This window comes from Triticum urartu, chromosome 5A (assembly GCF_056163025.1).
Source record: "Triticum urartu cultivar PI428250 chromosome 5A, HENAU_Tu73, whole genome shotgun sequence".
NCBI classification, from domain to species: Eukaryota; Viridiplantae; Streptophyta; class Magnoliopsida; order Poales; family Poaceae; genus Triticum; species Triticum urartu.
In genome coordinates, this window is record NC_141877.1 from 586739393 (window position 1) to 586754641 (window position 15249).

General features: G+C 42.9%; 1 pseudogene; it reads left to right on the top strand.

The window, feature by feature from the left end:
* Positions 1-817: 817 nt before the first annotated feature.
* Positions 818-1470, top strand: LOC147973100 (triphosphate tunnel metalloenzyme 3-like; annotated as a pseudogene).
* The last annotated feature ends 13779 nt before the right edge of the window (positions 1471-15249 follow it).

A 15249-nucleotide genomic window follows, 5' to 3' on the forward strand; every position in this document is an offset into this window, starting at 1 on the left:
TATTTGTTTTGAATATTTAAGCATAAGGATACCACAATTAAATTATGGTTACAACACGAAAGTTGTAGAGTAGTTAATCTCTATCTCTACTCCTAAAGGGGGAGTTGGTAGCCCGGTGCGCAGGTTTATTTTCGCCTCACCGATTTATTCTCCCTCACCTCCCACCATCCCCTCCACGCTGGGTTTTCTCCGTCCGACTAAAAACCGAATCAATTTGCATGATCCTCCTTGTTTGTTTTTCGGCTAATGTCCTCCTATCCTAGAGCATGTTCATCTGACTAATCTTCTTAGTTAATGCCCTCCTTGCCTGGATCATGTTCATCCGATTGACAAAGGCTTGGCCATCTTGTAATAGTAGATGGTGAAGTGGATATATATACTACTCCCTCCGTCCGAAAATACTTGTCATCAAAATCTCTACTCCTAATGGAGCAGTTGGTAGCCTGGTACTCCGGTTTTATTTTCGTCCGGTTTTATTTCGTCCCACCTCCCACCACTCCGTACTACTGGTTTTTTATCTATCTACAAATCTCCCCTCCCACTGGTTTAAGCCGGTTATCAATTTTTGGTAATGCAATAAAAGTCATACGGGAATAAATCATATCACGGTCGGCAGTTAATCTCAAACCTGCCAAGAGATTTGGTAACAGAATAAATTCAAAAGGAAGGGTGGGGGAATGTTCCTATACATAAGGATGGTAATCTCCATCGCATACCATTTACTCCAGAATCAATCGCATTAATAATCTCCATCGCATAAATAATTACTCCAAAATCAATCACAATCATAATCTACATCGCATAATTAACTTCTTCTTATGACCACCTCGCTCCACCAATCCCACCTGCTGTTTTCTACCATCACGATCGATTTTCTCGCGTCCTCTCCTGCACGCACAAAAATATAGGTCCAGCCTCGACCGTGGGCTGGGACTCATCCGCCGCGCACCGCCTGCTCTGCAACGACGCCCAACGCAACCTCTTCTTTGATGCCCCCGCGCACCCCTCGCCGCCGCCAACGACGCCCTGCGCGTTCGCCTCTACGGCCTCGATGATTGCACCCGCTTTCGTGACGTCCTCGTGCTCAAGCGCCGCCGGCGCATCCACGCCTGCATCAGCCATGCCGAGGAGGTTGAGGAGCCCCTCGAGCAGGCCCTCGCCCTCGCCTACGTCAACGACCCCGCCCATCTTGGCGGGGTCGATTCCCCCATCGCCCGACTCACCTCCGACGAGTATGGCGTCGGTGGGTACGCCGCGTCGTTCGTATGCTTGGCAGGTTCCAGAACACCCCGCGACGTGTATGAGGCTGCTAAGCTTGACCATGGCGAGGGGCTCGTGCTCGAGCTCGACGAGACGCAATTCGATCTCGGAACCAACTACGAGCTGGATGGTGAGTTTGCAGAGCAGGCAGGGGGCGCGACGAAGATGGAAGTGGCGGAAGTTCAAGCTTGTCGCTGCCGAAGACCCTAGAGAGGTGCGTGAAGAGACCTGGTTAGATTTGTTGGGCCCCACTGGTAGATGCTCCATGTCTCCTCCTCTGGTTCCTTGTGCATTATTGGGTTGTCTTAATTTTCAGTCTGGAACACGTAGCCGTGAATTTTTTTGATTAGTATTGATGTCATCGTTACATATTGGTACCGGATAGATTTGATGTATTATCGTTAAGCTCTCACGACCAGGCCTGGTTTTACAGATGTTTAGCGCACCGGTTTCTGTTCATTTACAACACAGCCATGCGATCTATTAAGTGATGTTTCTCTGAATTTATGACAGGTAAACTGCGGTAATAACAAATCAGATGTCATCTCTCATCTTGCCGATTCAACCTTGGAAGATATGGTAGAGACGAGAGGCGGTTTGGTCCATCTGGTGGAAGGGGGAGTGGAGATAGTAGGAGTGGAAAGCAACTCAGTCCATCCTGGCGGAAGGGATATATATAGGCTGACATGTCATCGGTGCTGGGCACCACAGGCAAGTGCTGTTTAGTTGAGTCCCACTCACGAATTAGAAAAAAATTCTTTGGGTTCTTGGATAGATGCTTATGGTTTGTTGCGTCATTTTTCAGGTTCAATATGTTGGCTGGCGCCGAGCCTCACTACTGAGTTGAAGAAATACTTGCAACGGTTGCCAAAAGTTGTGTTAAAAAAATAGGCCCACCTTCATAAGGATGATGTAAATTGCAGCCGTACTCAGGTTTATTCTTTGTTCCCTGCATATTTTTATTTAACCACGTTATGTTTTAGCCACTAGATGGAAAATAGAAAAAGGAAACGGAGAGAATCACTTATTTTCGTGATATGATATTTATTTAATAGTGATTGCTATTTGTTTTGAATATTTAAGCATAAGGATACCACAATTAAATTATGGTTACAACACGAAAGTTGTAGAGTAGTTAATCTCTATCTCTACTCCTAAAGGGGGAGTTGGTAGCCCGGTGCGCAGGTTTATTTTCGCCTCACCGATTTATTCTCCCTCACCTCCCACCATCCCCTCCACGCTGGGTTTTCTCCGTCCGACTAAAAACCGAATCAATTTGCATGATCCTCCTTGTTTGTTTTTCGGCTAATGTCCTCCTATCCTAGAGCATGTTCATCTGACTAATCTTCTTAGTTAATGCCCTCCTTGCCTGGATCATGTTCATCCGATTGACAAAGGCTTGGCCATCTTGTAATGGTAGATGGTGAAGTGGATATATATACTACTCCCTCCGTCCGAAAATACTTGTCATCAAAATGAATATAAAGGGATGTATCTAGAACTAAAATATGTTTAGATACATCTCCTTTTATCCATTTTGATGACAAGTATTTCCGGACGGAGGGAGTGCTTCAGTTTGCATGAGAACAACCGCTTATATGTGTGCCTCAATAGTAAAGTAGGATTGCTTGGATTATTTTCTGTAGTATTTTGTCCAGTTTTAAATGTTTAGTTTCTTAACTTATTATGAGGCTTGCATCGATCAAAGAAATCATGCTCCCTTGGCTTAATCAAATGTACTTATGTTTGCTAATTTATTTTTAGTGTGTGTTTCCTCCTACTATCTTATTATTCTATAGCTAACTATATTTTGGAATCTGGTGGGTGCAAAGAAAATGGCAGTTTCTAGATTTCTGTAGTATTTCTGGGTAACAACAGGTTCCAAAGTGACGGGCATTGCTAAATCAGATAACATACTATTCAAAAAGAGAACACATTCATCCCTTCATTTTAGAGATTCAATAAAGCAAGCAAAACTTGGAATCCAAGTCAGAATACCAACTATTGTACTACTGAATGCACATTTATTTGCCGACATGAAACTATCTATCACATGTAGGTGTGTTTGCTCCTCGGAGCATAGCAAAATGATATGCTCTTACATAAACATTATCTTGCTTACAGTGTTAATTCAAAGCCTTAATTCAAGGTCGGATCTTGCTTACAATGTCAATATAATCGCTTTTAATCTCTTTCAAGATTAATAAACTGCACATGCATGGCACGCAAATAGGACAAACTTGACTAGATCCACACATATATTTTTATCACTTCTAATATCTCATCGACTGTTTACATGCCATATTGCATACCAAGAATACAAGAGTGCTGACTTTATTTTATTTTATTTTATTTTATTTCTGAAATAGTTCCCAATTAGGCTTACAATTATTTTATATTAGTGTTTTTTCCTTTGTCAAGCTTATGAAGAATGTATTCCCTTGAACAGTATTTCATCCATTTGGATTTAGGTGACATGTGTGGTGGCACGAGAAAATGGAAGGCCCTAAGCTGAAGGAGATCATCAATTGACATGAGTGATAAGCAATATCTATTAGAAACACATACTATCAGGCTAATGCAAACCACTTGGGTATGAAGTATACTTACCACAACTTTCTATGTGTTGATCAACTTGTGTTTTCTTGTTAGTAAAAGAAACATGTTGTTTTTTTGTGGTTCATGGATTCATGCTCAATGTTGAATTATTATCTGATCTGCAGAAGCATGTCTTACTGCTGCTCAAGGTCACATGATTTATAATTTATAACTACAATTATTTAAATCAGTATCTTGCACAAAGTCCTGACATCTGGCTTTATCAAAGATTCCACTATGTTTATTTCTCCATCATATCGCACAATGAATAATAACAGTAGATAGATATCCCCTTTTTATGCAATGAATTTCATGAAATAAAACAGCGTCCATCACCGTCTCTGATGTAATCTTAAGTGCACATGCATGGCTTAATGTCACTGCTATCTCGTAGTTTCACATGCTATTCAAGTTTACGGCATATAGTACTTAACATATAAGTTGTGTCATAGTATTAGTGTCATCTTTGGCTGCTTCCTTTCTTGAATTTTCCGATGACAGTGTACATGCCTTAACATATTCGAAGTTGTTGATTTTTTTTGTTGCAAATATAATATTTAGTAATTTAACGTGAGCCCTTGCAGGTCCAATTAAAGCTATTTGACCAGAAGCTAGGTGATATGTGCTCAAAAGAATCTACCCCTGTTATGCACCAGTTTTTTGCCTTAACATTGTTTCTGCAATTACGCTATATATCTTGTATTAACTGGATTTTTAAGATGACGATTAAGGAATTCATCTACAATTAGGAACTTACTTCGCGACAAGGAAGGTCCAGTGGTTGGGCAACAACATGTGGAAGGATAATTACTGGATACATTTTTTTTAGCGAACAACAGTGGAGCGATTTGATGTCTCAAAACATGTAAGCTGACTTGCCCTCCATGGAATGGAATGACTACAAAAACTTTTGTCATTTCATCTAAGAATATTTTAAATTAGTTAATAAATCATACAGACTTGGTGTTTTCTTGGTCTCATGCAACTATGTGTGGTTTCTTACTTTACTCCACAATCATCTGTGGCAATTATGAGGTATTTTTCGCCATTCGTATTTATTCCTTAATTTTACTATGAATATATGAGACTACACACCAAGGGGTTCGCAAAAAGTACAAAAAAACTAGGAGACAAGCACGAGTCATCTTATGAGGTGATGATGTAGGAGACACAATGAGGTGAAAGAGACGTGATGGACATAGAAGAGTAAACCCACGAGGATAAAGAGATGTCATGCACATAGAAGGAGGAAGCGAGGACCTCGATCCACATTATCAAAGACATAGATAAGAACAAGAGTATCACACTTCCCACATCGACCAACTAATGACACATGTTGCTATTGGGGCATATCACCCTCCCTTGCATTATACATATTAATATTAAGATGAAACACTTCGTTGAATGCATTTCTCTTATATTGTTCTATGGCAAAACCCGAGCATTCTGCTAGAAAGGATGCTCGGGTGTAGACAGAATCATATATTATATCATTATTAGTATCAACATGTTTCTAAATGTTTTCATACTCAGTATATGATGTTAGATTCAACATGAGATCTAAAGTTTTGTGTGAAGCCAAATATGCAGGTGTTAGCAATACTGTTTGATAGCTTGGGGGTACGATGTGGCAAACGCGCAACGGCTGGCTAGCTGTGTGGGAGAGCAAGAGATGTCCAGCGAGAAACATCCCACTACAAGTTGGGGAACGTAGTAATTTCAAAAAATTTCCTACGCACACGCAAGATCATGGTGATGCATAGCAACGAGAAGGGAGAGTGTTGTCTACGTACCCACGCAGACCGACTGCGGAAGCGTTGACACAACGTAGAGGAAGTAGTCGTACGTCTTCCCGATCCGACCGATCTAAGCACCGTTACTCCGGCACCTCCGAGTTCTTAGCACACATACAGCTCGATGACGATCCCCGGGCTCCGATCCAGCAAAGCGTCGGGGAAGAGTTCTGTCAGCACGACGGCGTGGTGACGATCTTGATGTTCTACCGACGCAGGGCTTCGCCTAAGCACTACAACGATATGATCGAGGTGGAATATGGTGGCAGGGGGCACCGCACACGGCTAAGGAACGATCTCAAGGATCAACTTGTGTGTCTAGAGGTGCCCCCCTGCCCCTGTATATAAAGGAGCCAAGGGGGAGGGGCTGGCTGGCCAAGGAGGGTGCGCCAGGAGAGTCCTACTCCCTCTGGGAGTAGGATCCCCCCCTCAATCCTAGTTGGAATAGGATTCCTTAAGGGGGGGGGAAGAGAGAGAGGGGGGCCGGCCACCTCTCCTAGTCCTAATAGGACTAGGGGAGGGGGGAGGCACGCGGCCACCTTGGGCTGCCCCTTTCTTCTTTCCACTAAAGCCCACTAAGGCCCATATAGCTCCCGGGGGGTTCCGGTAACCTCCCGGTACTCCGGTAAAATCCCGATTTCACCCGGAACACTTCCGATATCCAAACATAGGCTTCCAATATATCAATCTTTATGTCTCGACCATTTCGAGACTCCTCGTCATGTCCGTGATCACATCCGGGACTCCGAACTAACTTCGGTACATCAAAATGCATAAACTCATAATAACTGTCATCGTAACGTTAAGCGTGCGGACCCTACGGTTCGAGAATAATGTAGACATGACTGAGACACATCTCCGGTCAATAACCAATAGCGGGACCTGGATGCCCATATTGGCTCCTACATATTCTACGAAGATCTTTATCGGTCAGACCGCATAACAACATACGTTGTTCCCTTTGTCATCGGTATGTTACTTGCCCGAGATTCGATCGTCGGTATCCAATACCTAGTTCAATCTCGTTACTGGCAAGTCTCTTTACTCGTTCTGTAATACATCATCCCGCAACTAACTCATTAGTTGCAATGCTTGCAAGGCTTATGTGATGTGCATTACCGAGAGGGCCCAGAGATACCTCTCCGACAATCGGAGTGACAAATCCTAATCTCGAAATACGCCAACCCAACATCTACCTTTGGAGACACCTGTAGAGCTCCTTTATAATCACCCATTTACGTTGTGACGTTTGGTAGCACACAAAGTATTCCTCCGGCAAACGGGAGTTGCATAATCTCATAGTCATAGGAACATGTATAAGTCATGAAGAAAGCAATAGCAACATACTAAACGATCGGGTGCTAAGCTAATGGAATGGGTCATGTCAATCAGATCATTCAACTAATGATGTGACCTCGTTAATCAAATAACAACTCTTTGTTCATGGTTAGGAAACATAACCATCTTTGATTAACGAGCTAGTCAAGTAGAGGCATACTAGTGACACTCTATTTGTCTATGTATTCACACATGTATTATGTTTTCGGTTCATGCAATTCTAGCATGAATAATAAACATTTATCATGATATAAGGAAATAAATAATAACTTTATTATTGCCTCTAGGGCAGATTTCCTTCAGTCTCCCACTTGCACTAGAGTCAATAATCTAGATTACACTGTAATGATTCTAACACCCATGGAGTCTTGGTGCTGATCATGTTTTGCTCGTGGAAGAGACTTAGTCAACGGGTCTGCAACATTCAGATCCGTATGTATCTTGCAAATCTCTATGTCTCCCACCTGGACTAGATCCTGGATGGAATTGAAGCGTCTCTTGATGTGCTTGGTCCTTTTGTGAAATCTGGATTCCTTTGCCAAGGCAATTGCACCAGTATTGTCACAAAAGATTTTCATTGGACCCGATGCACTAGGTATGACACCTAGATCGGATATGAACTCCTTCATCCAGACTCCTTCGTTCGCTGCTTCCGAAGCAGCTATGTACTCCGCTTCACATGTAGATCCCGCTACGACGCTTTGTTTAGAACTGCACCAACTGACAGCTCCACCGTTTAATGTAAACACGTATCCGGTTTGCGATTTAGAATCGTCCGGATCAGTGTCAAAGCTTGCATGAACGTAACCTTTTACGGTGAGCTCTTTGTCACCTCCATATACGAGAAACATATCCTTAGTCCTTTTCAGGTATTTCAGGATGTTCTTGACCGCTGTCCAGTGATCCACTCCTGGATTACTTTGGTACCTCCCTGCTAGACTTATAGCAAGGCACACATCAGTTCTGGTACACAGCATTGCATACATGATAGAGCCTATGGCTGAAGCATAGGGAACATCTTTCATTTTCTCTCTATCTTCTGCAGTGGTCGGGCATTGAGTCTGACTCAACTTCACACCTTGTAACACAGGCAAGAACCCTTTCTTTGCTTGATCCATTTTGAACTTCTTCAAAATCTTGTCAAGGTATGTGCTTTGTGAAAGTCCAATTAAGCGTCTTGATCTATCTCTATAGATCTTTATGCCTAATATGTAAGCAGCTTCACTGAGGTCTTTCATTGAAAAACTCTTATTCAAGTATCCCTTTATGCTATCCAGAAATTCTATATCATTTCCAATCAGTAATATGCCATCCACATATAATATCAGAAATGCTACAGAGCTCCCACTCACTTTCTTGTAAATACAGGCTTCTCCGAAAGTCTGTATAAAACCAAATGCTTTGATCACACTATCAAAGCGTTTATTCCAACTCCGAGAGGCTTGCACCAGTCCATAAATGGATCGCTGGAGCTTGCACACTTTGTTAGCTCCTTTTGGACCGACAAAACCTTCCGGTTGCATCATATACAACTCTTCTTCCAGAAATCCATTCAGGAATGCAGTTTTGACATCCATCTGCCAAATTTCGTAATCATAAAATGCGGCAATTGCTAACATGATTCGGACAGACTTAAGCATCGCTACGGGTGAGAAGTTCTCATCGTAGTCAACCCCTTGAACTTGTCGAAAACCTTTTACGACAAGTCGAGCTTTGTAGACAGTAACATTACCATCAGCGTCAGTCTTCTTCTTGAAGATCCATTTATTCTCAATTGCTTGCCGATCATCGGGTAAGTCAACCAAAGTCCATACTTTATTCTCATACATGGATCCCATCTCAGATTTCATGGCTTCAAGCCACTTTGCGGAATCTGGGCTTACCATCGCTTCTTCATAGTTTGTAGGTTCATCATGATCTAGCAGCATGATTTCCAGAACAGGATTACCGTACCACTCTGGTGCGGATCTCGCTCTGGTTGATCTACGAGGTTCAGTAGTATCTTGTCCTGAAGTTTCATGATCATCATCATTAAATTCCTCACTAATTGGTATAGGTGTCGCAGAAACAGTTTTCTTTGATGTACTACTTTCCAATAAGGGAGCAGGTACAGTTACCTCGTCAAGTTCTACTTTCCTCCCACTCACTTCTTTCGAGAGAAACTCCTTCTCTAGAAAGGATCCATTCTTAGCAACGAATATCTTGCCTTCGGATCTGTGATAGAAGGTGTACCCAACAGTCTCCTTTGGGTATCCTATGAAGACACATTTCTCCGATTTGGGTTCGAGCTTATCAGGTTGAAGCTTTTTCACATAAGTATCGCAGCCCCAAACTTTAAGAAACGACAACTTTGGTTTCTTGCCAAACCACAGTTCATAAGGCGTCGTCTCAACGGATTTTGATGGTGCCCTATTTAACGTGAATGCGGCCGTCTCTAAAGTATAACCCCAAAACGATAGCGGTAAATCAGTAAGAGACATCATAGATCGCACCATATCTAGTAAAGTACGATTACGACGTTCGGACACACCATTACGCTGTGGTGTTCCGGGTGGCGTGAGTTGCGAAACTATTTCACAATTTTTCAAATGTACACCAAACTCGTAACTCAAATATTCTCCTCCACGATCAGATCGTAGAAACTTTATTTTCTTATTACGATGATTTTCAACTTCACTCTGAAATTCTTTGAACTTTTCAAATGTTTCAGACTTGTGTTTCATCAAGTAGATATACCCATATCTGCTTAAATCATCTGTGAAGGTGAGAAAATAACGATATCTGCCACGAGCCTCAATATTCATCGGACCACATACATCGGTATGTATGATTTCCAACAAATCTGTTGCTCTCTCCATAGTACCGGAGAACGGTGTTTTAGTCATCTTGCCTATGAGGCACGGTTCGCAAGTACCAAGTGATTCATAATCAAGTGGTTCCAAAAGTCCATCAGTATGGAGTTTCTTCATGCGCTTTATACCGATATGACCTAAACGGCAGTGCCACAAATAAGTTGCACTATCATTATCAACTCTGCATCTTTTGTCTTCAACATTATGAATATGTGTGTTACTACTATCGAGATTCATCAAAAATAGACCACTCTTCAAAGGTGCATGACCATAAAATATATTACTCATATAAATAGAACAACCATTATTCTCTGATTTAAATGAATAACCGTCTCGCATCAAACAAGATCCAGATATAATGTTCATGCTCAATGCTGGCACCAAATAACAATTATTTAGGTCTAATATTAATCCCGAAGGTAGATGTAGAGGTAGCATGCCGACCGCGATCACATCGACTTTGGAACCGTTTCCCACGCGCATCGTCACCTCGTCCTTTGTCAGTGTTCGCCTAATCCGTAGTCCCTGTTTCGAGTTGCAAATATTAGCAACAGAACCAGTATCAAATACCCAGGTGCTACTGCGAGCTCTAGTAAGGTACACATCAATAACATATATATCACATATACCTTTGTTCACCTTGCCATCCTTCTTATCCGCCAAATACTTGGGGTAGTTCCGCTTCCAGTGACCAGTCTGCTTGCAGTAGAAACACTCAGTTTCAGGCTTAGGTCTAGACTTGGGTTTCTTCTCCTGAGCAGCAACTTGCTTGTTGTTCTTCTTGAAGTTCCCCTTCTTCTTCCCTTTGCCCTTTTTCTTGAAACTAGTGGTCTTGTTAACCATCAACACTTGATGCTCCTTCTTGATTTCTACCTCCGCAGCTTTCAGCATTGCGAAGAGCTCGGGAGTAGTCTTGTTCATCCCTTGCATATTATAGTTCATCACGAAGCTCTTGTAGCTTGGTGGCAGTGATTGGAGAATTCTGTCAATGACGCAATCATCTGGAAGATTAACTCCCATCTGAATCAAGTGATTGTTATACCCAGACATTTTGAGTATATGCTCACTGACAGAACTGTTCTCCTCCATCTTACAGCTATAGAACTTATTGGAGACTTCATATCTCTCAATCCGGGCATTTACTTGAAATATTAACTTCAACTCCTGGAACATCTCATATGCTCCATGACGTTCAAAACGTCGTTGAAGTCCCGATTCTAAGCCGTAAAGCATGGCACACTGAATTATCGAGTAGTCATCAGCTTTGCTCTGCCAGACGTTTATAACATCAGGTGTTGCTCCAGCAGCAGGCCTGGCACCCAGCGGTGCTTCCAGGACGTAATTCTTCTGAGCAGCAATGAGGATAATCCTCAAGTTACGGACCCAGTCCGTGTAATTGCTACCATCATCTTTCAACTTTGCTTTCTCAAGGAACGCATTAAAATTCAACGGAACAACAACACGAGCCATCTATCTACAATCAACATAAACAAGCAAGATACTATCAGGTACTAAGTTCATGATAAGTTTAAGTTCAATTAATCAAATTACTTAAGAACTCCCACTTAGATAGACATCCCTCTAATCCTCTAAGTGATCACGTGATCCAAATCAACTAAACCATAACCGATCATCACGTGAGATGGAGTAGTTTTCAATGGTGAACATCGTTATGTTGATCATATCTACTATATGATTCACGCTCGACCTTTCGGTCTCCGTGTTCCGAGGCCATATCTGCATATGCTAGGCTCGTCAAGTTTAACCTGAGTATTCTGCGTGTGCAAAAACTGGCTTGCACCCGTTGTAGATGGACGTAGAGCTTATCACACCCGATCATCACGTGGTATCTGGGCACGACGAACTTTGGCAACGGTGCATACTCAGGGAAAACACTTCTTCATAATTTAGTGAGAGATCATCTTATAATGCTACCGTCAATCAAAGCAAGATAAGATGCATAAAAAGATAAACATCACATGCAATCAATATAAGTGATATGATATGGCCATCATCATCTTGTGCTTGTGATCTCCATCTCCGAAGCACCGTCATGATCACCATCGTCACCGGCGCGACACCTTGATCTCCATCATAGCATCGTTGTCGTCTCGCCAATCTTATGCTTCTACGACTATCGCTACCGCTTAGTGATAAAGTAAAGCATTACATCGCGATTGCATTGCATACAATAAAGTGACAACCATATGGCTCCTGCCAGTTGCCGATAACTCGGTTACAAAACATGATCATCTCATACAATAAAATTTAGCATCATGTCTTGGCCATATCACATCACAACATGCCCTGCAAAAACAAGTTAGACGTCCTCTACTTTGTTGTTGCAAGTTTTACGTGGCTGCTACGGGCTTAAGCAAGAACCAATCTCACCTACGCATCAAAACCACAACGATAGTTTGTCAAATAGACTCCGTTTTAACCTTCGCAAGGACCGGGCGTAGCCACACTCGGTTCAACTAAAGTTGGAGAGACAGTCGCCCGCAAGCCACCTATGTGCAAAGCACGTCGGGGAAACCGGTCTCGCGTAAGCGTACGCGTAATGTTGGTCCGGGTCGTCTCGTCCAACAATACCGCTGAACCAAAGTATGACATGCTGGTAGGCAGTATGACTTATATCGCCCACAACTCACTTGTGTTCTACTCGTGCAAATAACATCAAACCATAAAACCTAGGCTCGGATGCACTGTTGGGAAACGTAGTAATTTCAAAAATTTCCTACGCACACGCAAGATCATGGTGATGCATAGCAACGAGAAGGGAGAGTGTTGTCTACGTACCCACGCAGACCGACTGCGGAAGCGTTGACACAACGTAGAGGAAGTAGTCGTACGTCTTCCCGATCCGACCGATCCAAGCACCGTTACTCCGGCACCTCCGAGTTCTTAGCACACGTACAGCTCGATGACGATCCCCGGGCTCCGATCCAGCAAAGCGTCGGGGAAGAGTTCCGTCAGCACGACGGCGTGGTGACGATCTTGATGTTCTACCGACGCAGGGCTACGCCTAAGCACTACAACGATATGATCGAGGTGGAATATGGTGGCAGGGGGCACCGCACACGGCTAAGGAACGATCTCAAGGATCAACTTGTGTGTCTAGATGTGCCCCCCCTGCCCCTGTATATAAAGGAGCCAAGGGGGAGGGGCTGGCTGGCCAAGGAGGGTGCGCCAGGAGAGTCCTACTCCCTCTGGGAGTAGGATTCCCCCCCCCCCCCCAATCCTAGTTGGAATAGGATTCCTTAAGGGGGGAAAGAGAGAGGGGGGGCCCGGCCACCTCTCGTAGTCCTAATAGGACTAGGGGAGGGGGGAGGCGCGCGGCCACCTTGGGCTGCCCCTTTCTTCTTTCCACTAAAGCCCACTAAGGCCCATATAGCTCCCGGGGGGTTCCGGTAACCTCCCGGTACTCCGGTAAAATCCCGATTTCACCCGGAACACTTCCGATATCCAAACATAGGCTTCCAATATATCAATATTTATGTCTCGACCATTTCGAGACTCCTCGTCATGTCCGTGATCACATCCGGGACTCCGAACTAACTTCGGTACATCAAAATGCATAAACTCATAATAACTGTCATCGTAACGTTAAGCGTGCGGACCCTACGGTTCGAGAATAATGTAGACATGACTGAGACACATCTCCGGTCAATAACCAATAGCGGGACTTGGATGCCCATATTGGCTCCTACATATTCTACGAAGATCTTTATCGGTCAGACCGCATAACAACATACGTTGTTCCCTTTGTCATCGGTATGTTACTTGCCCGAGATTCGATCGTCGGTATCCAATACCTAGTTCAATCTCGTTACCGGAAAGTCTCTTTACTCGTTTTGTAATACATCATCCCGCAACTAACTCATTAGTTGCAATGCTTGCAAGGCTTATGTGATGTGCATTACCGAGAGGGCCCAGAGATACCTCTCCGACAATCGGAGTGACAAATCCTAATCTCGAAATACGCCAACCCAACATCTACCTTTGGAGACACCTGTAGAGCTCCTTTATAATCACCCATTTACGTTGTGACGTTTGGTAGCACACAAAGTATTCCTCCGGCAAACGGGAGTTGCATAATCTCATAGTCATAGGAACATGTATAAGTCATGAAGAAAGCAATAGCAACATACTAAACGATCGGGTGCTAAGCTAATGGAATGGGTCATGTCAATCAGATCATTCAACTAATGATGTGACCTCGTTAATCAAATAACAACTCTTTGTTCATGGTTAGGAAACATAACCATCTTTGATTAACGAGCTAGTCAAGTAGAGGCATACTAGTGACACTCTGTTTGTCTATGTATTCACACATGTATTATGTTTCCGGTTAATACAATTCTAGCATGAATAATAAACATTTATCATGATATAAGGAAATAAATAATAACTTTATTATTGCCTCTAGGGCATATTTCCTTCACTACAATGGGAAACCGAGCGGGAAGGGGAGAGTCGGACAGGAAAACCGAAGTTTTTGTCGTGGGATGGGGGTTTTGTGTTGCGCCCGTGGGTTGGAGATAACTAATGGCGGATAGTCCGGACAATGACATTTCTCCCCCACATATGATCTGGATTTCGGAAAGTCTGGACTGTCCAGACGGTTGAATTTTGGGGAGCCCGTTGGGCACCGGACGTATGAGGAAGAAATGAGTTTCGAATTTAAAGACGACTTTAATCATTTATTTAATTCATTTATGTGTGTTGTAGCCCGTAGCAACGCACGGGCATTCTACTAGTATAAGTTATAACTCTGCTATACTGGCAATTTCTTGCATGCTCATATGTATGTTGTATGGCGTTTAATTTCTTTTGGTGGTCCTTTCCCTCTTTGAATTGAATGCCAACATAGTAGAACATGTACTGCATAAGGTTCAGCAGGCTGGGTCTAACAAGGTAAATCATTATTTCTCATGCGGAAGTTTGCAGGATTATGCACACACATTGTTTTGTTTCGTTGACCATAGAACATGATTTTCTCTTTATTTTCTCTCCTATGCCTAAGGCTTTGAGCTCCTTCGAAATCATTACTATAATGAAAAGGATGAGAAGTGAGTCCTTTAGACATGGAACACACATAAGTTCTTTGAAGATCATTTTATTTGGGATGTCAATAACAGTTCTACCAATTTGCATCAATTGTTTATATGCTATACAAACCATCACTTGGCCCTCTATTGTCATTAATCAGATGCACGGAATTTGTGAATATATAAATATTCTGGCTGAAGATAGAACCAACTTGTGATGGTTCCATGTGGTACATATAACTGAAATTGGTCAGATGTTTCTATATTTCTTTCGTTAAGACATCTTTTTTCCTTTTTTAAGATGTGTCTAAGATGGGCGGGTGCCGCAACGCGCGCCTTTATGATCTAGTACAGCGT